Here is an 11,193-nt window from a genome sequence, read left to right as displayed (position 1 = left end):
TTGGCTCCTTTTTCTCAGCAGTCAGACCCCCCGAGTCAGTAGCTGGACATACACCTAGGAGAGGAGAGAAGAGCCAGGAGCACAAGAAAGAGAGTGATTCTGGGGCAGGAAGGGGACGGGACGGAGGGTCAGCACCACCCTCCGACCTGGCTTCGTGACAGATGGACTGAGGCTGCAGCTCTGCTCCCAGGCCCAGGGGCTCCTGTGAGCCTTCCCTGCAGGCCCCTCCCCCACTCTCCTCCAACTCTGCTCCTGCCCAGTACCAGGCTGTGAGGGAGGTGAGGGCCCGTGAACCTGGCTGAACTCCCTGCACATTCACCAGCCCTGATGTCAGCAAGCAAGTGGAGGCTAAACTCCCACCAAGGCCTGGGGGCCCTGGCGCCTGCCCTTCCCGCTCCAGTCTCCTGGCTCTGCCCCACTGCTGCCCGCCGGCCTCCTGCTCTGCTCTGGCTCTGGGCTGGATGCAGGATGCAGGACAAGCTTTCCCCAGCGTCCTTGCCAATGTCTCACAAAATCAAATCCTCGCCAGGCCAAAACCACAAAGTTAGGGAAGTTAGCATCTTTGGGCCTGAGACGGGGAAACCGAGGCCCTAAGAGGGGCAGGGCCTGGTCCAAGGCCACACAGCAAGGCATGCGGAGACAGGACTGGAACCCGGGCCCTGCCCCCAGACCTGAGGTGCAATGCCCTCTTTCCTGCACGCCAGTCCCAGCTCACCTCCCAGGACAGTAGTCACGTTCCACAAGGTCAGGGCAGCTCCTCTCTGCTCCCCGGATTGGCCGCAGGCCCCACTCCCCTGAAATTGCTCCTCAGAGGTCTCCAGTGCCCCCCATGGCCCTTGGGACCCCCCAGGACCACTCCTCTCCTCCTCCTCACTCACCTGATTCTCCTCTTTCCCTCCCCAGCGACCTTCCTGACTGTGCTTCTGCTCATCCCTTCACCGAGGTGGTCCCCAGGGCTCTGAGATGGGCCTCCTCCCTGTCACCTGCACACCTGCCTGAGTGACCTCACTCACCCCCACACCTGCGGGGTGCTTGCCACCTCAGTGCTGAGGACTGCCATTTCTCTGCCTGCCCGAGCCTCTCCCCTGAAGGTCTCACACGCTCTCCAGACCCCTCACATCCTGAGGGAACACAAGTAGGGCTTATAGCGTGGGGAAAGGACAGAAGGAGTGGGACGGCTGAATCCCCCACCTGAGGTGGGAGTGGGCTCTGTCCACCTGCCTGGTGCCACCCCTCCAGCCCTCTGCACCCAGGTCCACATGCATGGTGTGCACACACACACACGTGGTCACACATTGGACTCCATCCCTGGATCACAGGAGCTGTCTCAGCCGTTAGGCTGTCCCCACACCTGGGGCAGCCGCTGGCTTTACTAATGGCTCAATAAACGTGGTGGTTGGGTCCTCTGGGAAAAGGGGAATCATTGGAGAGTCAGTGGAACCAATAGGATGCTATATACATGGACAATGGAGAATGAGGGAAGGGGGAGAGAGGCAAGGATGGCTCCCAAATTCTGACTTGGAGTTATGGGGGTACCATTCATCAGAATGGGTCACAGAGGCCGGATGTAGTGGCTCACACCTGTAATCCCAGGCGTGGATCCGTCTTTTGGGAGGCCGAGGCAGGCGGATCACCTGAGGTCAGGAGTTTGAGACCAGCCTGGCCAACATGGCAAAACCCCGTTTCTACTAAAAATATAAAAATTAGCTGGGCATGGTGGCAGGTGCCTGTAGTCACAGCTACTCAGGAGGCTGAGGCAGGAGAACTGCTTGAACCCGGGAGGCAGAGGTTGCAGTGAGCTGAGATCATGCCACTGCACTCCAGCCTGGTGACAGAGTGAGACTCCGTCTCAAAATAAAATAAAATAATAAAATAAAATGGGTCACATAGAAGGTGTGTTAGTGGGATAGCGATCTGTGGGTCTCCTCGGCCTGTCTACAAGCTCACATCAGCCTCCTCACTGGGTCAAAGGCAGCTGCACACCTCACTGGGGATTCCTCCAAGCCCCTCCACCAGGAAGGACTCAGGTTGGAGGGTCGGGCCCTTCTTGGCCCTGCCACACCCCCACAGAGGTCTCGCTGGCTGGGGCAGCTAGCCGGCCTGGCCATCAGGGTCACAGTCAGAAAGGTGTGTGCATCCTGCCGTACCCTCTGACTCGTCATGGTCTGCAGCTGCAGGCACCCACAGGGAGCAAGCTAATGAGGCCTCAGAGGAGACGTGCACTCCGGGACTGGACCCCACCACCCCTGGCAAACACGCCATTCCCCCTCCTCCTCCCAAATCCTGAAATCCAGCCTCTGCCCTGGAAACTGTTGCCTTGTTATGAGATCCATAGGGGTGGGAACACAGGGCTTAGATTTATCTTTTCCTGCCAGGTTGCTAGATTCAGGAGCCAAGAAGAGTGATAAAGAGGGAGGTAGAAAACTTGGTGAAGGCTGTGCAGGAGTGGGGGCCCCATGCTGGGCACGTCTTGGAGCCTCCAAGTCTTATCTTCAGCTGGGTCCCAGGGCAGTGCCCAGGAGAGGGACGCATGGGTCTCTGCCCTAGTCCCACAGCTCTGCCTGCCTGAAGCGGAGCCATAGGGGCTGATCCTGGGACCCTCCTGCCCTCTGGATAACTTCAACTCTGCTCCACCAAACCCTCCTTTAAACGTCATCCCTCCGTCCCAGCAGACATTCTGCCAGACACACGTGTACTTTTAAATGTTCATCTCTTTCCTGTGTATCTGAGGATGCGTCTGGGTATGCATGGTGCTTGCATGTGCATGTGTGAGTGTGTCTGAGTAGAGGAAAGCGCTGGGAGTTCAGGCATCTATACTCCTTACTGGCACGGATAGGTGGTGTGTGGGGTATGTGCACATTTGTAAGCACCCATGTTTACAGGAGGGTTTTCAATGCTCTTGCTTGTAGGTGAGGAATGTGTTTATATACACACATACATATGTATGCCTCCAGTACATGTGTCAATGTAGACATCAGGATGTGTCCTATGCAGCCTTTACTGTCCACGTGCTTGTACATGTGTCACATGTGTACACATGCTTCCATGTATTAAATGTTTGCATGTATAATGTGTATGAGCATGAGTTTGAACATGTATATCACATGCCCCAGTTCTGGCTCACTCTAATCAGAAGTAGGTCTCTAGAAGATGCAGATCCTGGCTGCTGTGGGGTCTGCTAAAATTCTAAGCGTATGGCCGGGCGCGGTGGCTCATGCCTGTAATCCTAGCACTTTGGGAGGCCGAGGCAGGTGGATCACCTGAGGTCAGGAGCTTGAGACCAGCTTGGCCAACATGCTGAAACCCTGTCTCTGCTAAAAATTCAAAATTTAGCCAGGCATGGTGGCATGTGCCTGTAATCCCAGCTACTCAGGAGGCTAAGACAGGAAAATAGCTTGAACCCAGGAAGCAGAGGTTGCAGTGAGCAGAGATCACGCCACTGCACTCCAGCCTGGGCAACAGAGCAAAACTCCATCTCAAAAAAAAAAAAGAAAGAAAAGAAACTCCATCTCTACTAAAAATGCAAAAAATTAGCTGGGCGTGGTGGCATGTGCCTGCAATCCCAGCTACTCAGGAGGCTGAGGCACGTGAATTGTTTGAACTGGGGAAGTGGAGGTTGCAGTGCACTCCAGCCTGGATGACAGATCCAGACTCCATCTCAAAAAAAAAAAAAAAAAAAAAAAAAAAATCAGGGTGGCTGTGATGTGGGGAAAGAAGAGAGCGAGCAGAGTTTCTTGCCCTCCTGCGCCAACCTTGGGCCCTCCTGACCCCAATAAGGAAGAATTTCCCATAGGCCTCTGTGGAGGCCCAGGCTACCCGGAGAGCAAACACCACGTATTCCTGCACAGAGGGGCCGCTGTCCTCCCCTAAGAGGCGGGGGCTGCGCAGGGTGTGGGGTGAAGACAGCTGCTTCCAGCCCAGATAAGGCTGTCGGGCTCAGATTTTCCATTTCCAGGATCCTCCCCCTTGGGTCCCAGCCCCTAAGCCCTGGCCCCATGGCCTGGAGAGGGCTCTACACTGACTCACTCAGCTCCTTACCCCTACCCCGAAAACTGCAGAGCCAGGAGGGGAGACTGACTCCAGGAAGAACAGGCACATGTTTAAGGTCTCAGGCAAGCAGGGACACGTTTGTCCCGGGCCATTGGGAATTGAAGAAGGGGTCCCTGGGGCAGGCCAGGCCCAGCCTGGGTGGCCCTCGGAGCTCATATCCGGACTCTTGGACCTCCGGAAACCCACCCAGAGATGGGAGGAAAGAGGACTGGCCGCTCCTCTTACAACAACAGTCCCTGCACGCACTCTTTCCCTGTGGAGCTTGGCTGCTCCAGGCCAGAGGACCCCGAGACTCCAGGGACAAGCCGTCATTGTCCGGGGACAGAACTGGGCCTCCAACCGTGGGCCCTGTCCCCTTCTTCCCTCACCCCCTCCACGGCTTCCCACCAAAAGACCTGGTGCCTTCAGTCTGGCCTGGGCCTTCCTCCCCTCCCCCTTCCCAGAGACGGGGCCGGGAGAGGGGTTATTTATAGGCCCTGGCTCAGCAGCCTTCAGGACAAGAGGAGCCCGAGCTCCAGGGCTCTGCTCCCTGGGCCTTCCCCAGGGGCCTCACAGGCCAGGCAGTGTCCGCTTTCAGCTCAGCAAAAGGCTGCGTCAGTCACAGTGGGCAGTGGGGGTGGGGAGGCCAGGCCAAGGCAGGGGGCTGGGCTGAGCCCTGGGCCTGGAGCCCACTGGAGCCGCTGCAGCCCATAGACCAGCTGGGCTTCCTCAAAAGCATTGTGGAGACTAACTGGGGCTGGGGCTGGCAGGGGAGGTCTCGGAGGCACCAACCCCTCCTCAGCAAGGCCTGGAGGTGCCATCAAACTGCCGCTTCCCCTATAGCCCCCAGCTGTATCTTGATTTGATAATCTGTTCCAGCTAGGACCCCTAACCCTGACTCATGGGTCCCCTCGCCAACAGGGTAATGCCTGAAGGGGCCATTCAAGGCCCTTCCTAACCAGCCCCCCACCCACCTCTCCAATCCCCCTTTCTCAGCCGCTGCCGCCCACAAACGCACAAACACAAAACTCTTTCGCACTTCTGTGATTGTGCCTGGCCTTGTACTTCTCAAATGGACACATTCCTGCTCATTCTCCAGATCAGGGTCCAGCTTAACCACTCCCTCCTCTGGGAAGCCCTCCCTGATAAAGCCTGTCCTTACCTCTTTACCTCCACTAACCCCGCATGGTGTCCACGAGGACACATCCGTCCTCGCACTCCCCGTCTTCCTCCTCCAAAACAGAGCTTGTGTTTCTCAAGCAGTGGTCTCTGTTTAGCGTGTGTCTGTGTGGGCCACCTGCCCCCCATCAGGCGAGGGGCTCCCTAAAGGGCAGGACCCACCTCCTTGTCCGTCTGTCCCCATCCCTCACCCGCACTGCATCAGCCAATGCTTGATGAAGGAGTGAATGAGTGAACTACTGAATAAACAATGGATGACGAAGAGGAGAAGGGAGGGAAGGGAAGCAGGAAAGACCCCGTTTGTGTCTCCTGAGCCCAGGGTAACCGCGTGGTGTCCCAGTGGGCGGGAAGGCGGCAGGGGCAGCTCAGGCCAGGTCTCGGTGACATGGCTCGGCCCTGGGCAGCAGCCAGATCGGTCACCCTCATTCTTTCCAGATCAAAGTTCCCCCAGGGAACAGCCTGGAACCTGACACTGGCACCGGGAGGGTGGAGCCAACTGGCCCATGCAGGAGGAGGGCACCGTGAGGCCGGGCGCCTGTCCCCAGATCCAGGGACACCAGGCCAGCAGCCAGGAGGGACTGGATACAATAGGCACGCTTACTCCAGCCCCAGCCCAGTCCCAGCCAATACAGGGCCGCACGGGTAGTGGGAGGAACCCCTGGCTCCAGGTCTTTTTGACATGGACTCCCCAGAGCTCTGATCCCCCATGGCCCGGGACTCGTTCCCTGCACGGCCACCTCCTGCCACCTCCTGTACCAACGTTGACTCACCCCAACTCCACCTCCTGAAGCCTCACTTTCAGATGCCCTCCAGGTATTCCCTCCACCTCCCAGTCTCTGTTTCTCTGTCTTTGCGCCTCTCTGTCTTGGCTCTCCGTATTTCTTTTTTCACTTTCTTTATTTTTATTTTTTTGAAGACAGAGTCTCGCTCTGTCGCCTGGGCTGGAGTGTAGTGGCACAATCTCTGCTCGCTGCAACCTCCGCCTCCCGGGTTCAAGCAGTTCTCCTGAATCAGCCTCCTGAGTAGCTTGGGACTACAAGTGCCCACCATCCCACCTGGCTAATTTTTCTTTCTTTTTCTTTTCTCTTCTCTTCTTTTCTCTCTTCTTTCCATGTGTTTTTTGTAGAGATGAGTTTCGCCATGTTGGCCAGGCTGGTCTTGAACTTCTGACCTCAAGTGATCCACCCACCTCGGCTTCCCAAACTGCTGGGATTACAGGCGTGAGCCACCACGCCCAGCCGGTATTTCTGTATTCCTCTGAATTATTTGTTCTCTCCTGGGTCCTGTATCCCTTGTTCTCTCTCTCTATCTTGCTATGTCTCTAGACAGAAAGAACTGCAGTGAGGTGGCATGGTAGCCCTCTCCTCTAAGGAGGTAGCTGTCTTCACGTATCTCCCTCCTCTCCAGGCCCTGGTCCCTACAGCCTGCAGGGAACAGATCGCTCCTGATGGTGGGCTGGGGATGGGAGAGAGTGGGAGAGAGACCCCATTGCCCCTGCTGCAGCCAGGCCTCCTTGGCAGTCTCAGACTCTTGCGTCTGAGTCTAGTGAGTAGGCAGGGGGGAAGTGGGCAGAGCATGTCTGGGTCAGAGGGCTGGTGTCCCCAAGCAAGGCCCTGAGTCTGCCACTCTCCGGTCCTTTCCCCTTCCACTCTTGGCTGTGGAAAAGCACGCCACTGTCAGAGGGAGCATGGACTTCATGCCCCCCACCCTTGTGTGCAAGCTCAGGCACGAGGGCACGCTTGAGCACACACAGCAGAGAGATCCGCAGGACTCTGGATCCCAGTCACGGCTCACCACTCTTTGGGCCTCAGTTTCCTTATCTGTAAAATGGGCATCATAAATCAGTTCATGTTTGTAAGTCCCTTACAAAGGCCCTTATGTCTGATACATAGTGATCACACACATACACACACACATGAAAATTAATGAATATGCATATATGTTTAAAATGGACTTTTAATAAAAACTAGAGGTTGCTTTCACCTTTGTCCTGTTGCCCCAGGCTGAGCTGGACCTTGATCACCAACAGGTCCAAACAGGCTTGATGTGAGTCGTTGTTATGCAAGCTGAAGAATAACACACAGCTCTAGGGTATGTGCATTTCTGCAGATCTGCTTGTGGAACAAAATTTAGTTAACAGCAGCTGTATCACACACGTAGATAAGTCACAATGCTTCTGATTGAGATCGTGGAAACCATTTCCTTCTGCTTCAAACATATAGACACGTGATCTCTTAAAAAGTTAATAATGGGCCGGGCGCGGTGGCTCAAGCCTGTAATCCCAGCACTTTGGGAGGCCGAGACGGGCGGATCACGAGGTCAGGAGATCGAGACCATCCTGGCTAACACGGTGAAACCCCCGTCTCTACTAAAAAATACAAAAAACTAGCCGGGTGAGGTGGCGGGCGCCTGTAGTCCCAGCTACTCGGAGGCTGAGGCAGGAGAATGGCATAAACCCAGGAGGCGGAGCTTGCAGTGAGCTGAGAACCGGCCACTGCACTCCAGCCCGGGCGACAGAGCAAGACTCCGTCTCAAAAAAAAAAAAAAAAAAAAAAAAAAAGAAAAAAAAAAGTTAATAATGACACAAACACGATCAATAACAAAAGACAGTTTTGTAGACCAAAAATGGAGACTTCTCCTAATGACACAAACATGATCAATAACAAAAGATAGACAGTTTTGTAAACCAAAAATGGAGACTTCTCCTTAAGAGAAAGGAGACAGGAGCCGGCAGGGGAGACTGGCAGTCTCTGGGGGCGGGGACGACAGCAGGGCTGAAGTTGGAGGGGATGGGCCACGGTGTAGATGCCCAGCAGGACTGGGTCCTGAGCCTGGCTGGCACTGGGACCCACGCTGCCAGTTAGTGAGCATCAGCCAGAGTGGCTACACCTCCTCTCCAAGGTCATGGCAAAGACCAAGCCATGTGCCTGTGGCTCAGCAGAGCCACCAAGCTCCCAGGGACTTTCCCAGAAATGCATCACTCACATGAAGTGGAGACCCACAGCAGACATTTCTGAGGAAACCTCTGTCTGGAGCCCAGCCCAATATCAACCAAGCTGAGGCCACTAACAGATGGCCTTGGTTTTTACAGACTCTCCAGATAACCTCACAACCTGAGAGCACTAAGGAAGACCAACCTCATGAAAGCAAACAAACTCAGCAAACAGGGGAACTGATCACTGAGAAAATGGTTTTGGAGCTTCCTTAAAACCACTTTAAAGAAAGTATCTTTTTTTACATTTTATTTTATTTTGAGATGAGGTTTCATTCTTATTGCTGCTGGAGTGCAATGGCAAGATCTCAGCTCACTGCAACCTCTGCCTCCCAGATTTAAGTGATTCTCCTGCCTCAGCCTCCCAAGCAGCTGGGACTAAAGGTGTGTGCCACCACACCTGACTAATTTTTGTATTTTTAGTAGAGGTGGGGTTTCGCCATGTTGGTCAGGTTGGTCTCAAACTCTGGACCTCAAGTGATCCACCCGCCATGGCCTCTCAAAATGCTAGGTTTACAGGCATGAGCCACCACGCCTGGCCTTAAGAAAGTATCTTTAAAGTCCTCAGAGAAATAAAAAGGGTGCAGCAACCATGAAACAAGAAAAGGAAGTCAGGCTCACTCGTAGGTGGGAATTGAACAATGAGATCACTTGGACACAGGGTGGGGAACATCACACACCGGGGCCTATTGTGGGGAGGGGGCAGAGGGGAGGGATAGCATTAGGAGATATACCTAATGTAAGTGACGAGTTAACGGGTGCAGCTCACCAACATGGCACATGTATACATATGTAACAAACCTGCACGCTGTGCACATGTACCCTAGAACTTAACATATAATAATAAATAAATAAATAAATAATAAATAAACTGCTTAAAAAAAGGTAGTCATGAAATAAGAATAGGACAAATGACAAAGATTCCATTAGAAATCTAGAGAATTAAAATTACAGTAAAATTAAACCTTAAAAGGCAGGTTGAATATCTGATCAAATACAGATGGGGGAAAACATAATCCAGCACTAAAAGATAGAAAATATGGGCCCGGTGCAGTGACTCACACCTGTAATCCCAGCACTTTGGGAGGCCGAGGCAGGTGGATCACTGGAGGTCAGGAGTTCAAGACCAACCTGGCTAACATGGTGAAACCCCATCTGTACTAAAAATACAAAAATTAGCTGGGCACAGTGGCACACACTTGCAATCCCAGCTACTTGGGAGGCTGAGGCAGGAGAATCACTTGAACCCAGGAGGTGAGGTGGAGGTTGCAGTAAGCCGAGATCATGCCACAGCACTCCAGCCTATGCAACAGAGCAAGACTCCACTTCAAAAAAAAAAAAAGGCCGGGCGCGGTGGCTCAAGCCTGTAATCCCACCACTTTGGGAGGCCGAGACGGGTGGATCACGAGGTCAGGAGATCGAGACCATCCTGGCTAACACGGTGAAACCCTGTCTCTACTAAAAAATACAAAAAACTAGCCGGGTGAGGTGGCGGCGCCTGTAGTCCCAGCTACTCGGGAGGCTGAGGCAGGAGAATGGCGTGAACCCGGGAGGCGGAGCTTGCAGTGAGCTGAGATCCGGCCACAGCACTCCAGCTTGGGTGACAGAGTGAGACTCCATCTCAAAAAAAAAAAAAAAAATTATGGGTGGTCCTGATATGAGGAAAAGAGAAAGGGAGCAGGAAGACTGCAAAATACTGCTGAGATAAATTAAAGAAGACCTAAAGAAATGGGGAGATATACCATATTCATGGACCTTAAGACTCAACATTGCCAGTTCTCCTCAAATTTATCTATAGAGTATCACTATCCCAATCAAAATTTCTGTAGGCACTCATTCTTAAAAACAGACTAGTTAATGCTAAAATTTACCTAAAAATTTTTTTAAATAAGAAATATGGGCCAGGCGTGTTGGTTTATACCCGTAATCCCAGCACTTTGGGAGGCCGAGGAGGGTGGATCACTTGAGGTCTGGAGGTCAGGAGTTCAAGACCAGCCTGGCCAATGTGGTGAAACCCCATCTATACTAAAAATACAAAAAGTTAGCCATTCATGGTGGCAGGTGCCTGTAATCCCTGCTCCTTGGGAGGCTGAGACAGGAGAATTGCTTGAACCCAGGAGGTGGAGGTTGCAGTGAGCTGAGATTGTGGCACTACACTCCAGACTGGGTGACAGAGCAAGACTCTGTCTAAAAAAAAAAAAAAAAAAGAGCAGAAAGAAAAAAGGAGGACAAAACTATTCAATTTTGAGATGTATTATAAAGCAGATAGTGTTCTCTCACTGGAAGGATAAACAGGGATATCAATGGAACAGAATAGAGTCCAGAAATAGGCTCACAAACAGTCAGCTGATTTTATCCAATGGTAACTCAGTGGGAAAAGGATAGTATTTCATATACATAGTGCCAGAATAATTAGATTACCTGTATGCCAAAATTAAATTTAAAAAACCTTGACCTTGCCGGGCACGGTGGCTCAAGCCTATAATCCCAGCACTTTGGGAGGCCGAGATGGGCAGATCATGAGGTCAGGAGATCGAGACCATCCTGGCTAACACGGTGAAACCCCGTCTCTACTTAAAAAAAAAAAAAATACAAAAAACTAGCCGGCGAGGTGGCGGGCGCCTGTAGTCCCAGCTACTCTGGAGGCTGAGGCAGGAGAATGGCGTAAACCCAGGAGGCGGAGCTTGCAGTAAGCTGAGATCCGGCCACTGCACTCCAGCCTGGGTGACAGAGTGAGACTCCATACCCTAAAATGAATTTGAAATAAATCATAGACCTAAATATAAGAGCTAAAACCATAATACTTCTAGAATAAAACACAGGACAAAATCTTTGTGATCTTGAGTTAGGCAAAGATTCCTTCAATGGGAAACAAAAGCAAAATGATAAATAGAACGTTACCAAAATTTTAAAGTTCTGACCTTTAAAGATGCTTTTAAGAACATGAAAAGGCAAACCGCAGATTGAGAGAAAACATACACGGAAAATTTGTT

The sequence above is a fragment of the Rhinopithecus roxellana genome, chromosome 19 (genome assembly GCF_007565055.1).
Source record: "Rhinopithecus roxellana isolate Shanxi Qingling chromosome 19, ASM756505v1, whole genome shotgun sequence".
Classification (NCBI taxonomy): Eukaryota; Metazoa; Chordata; class Mammalia; order Primates; family Cercopithecidae; genus Rhinopithecus; species Rhinopithecus roxellana.
Note: the sequence above shows the minus strand (reverse complement) of the source record.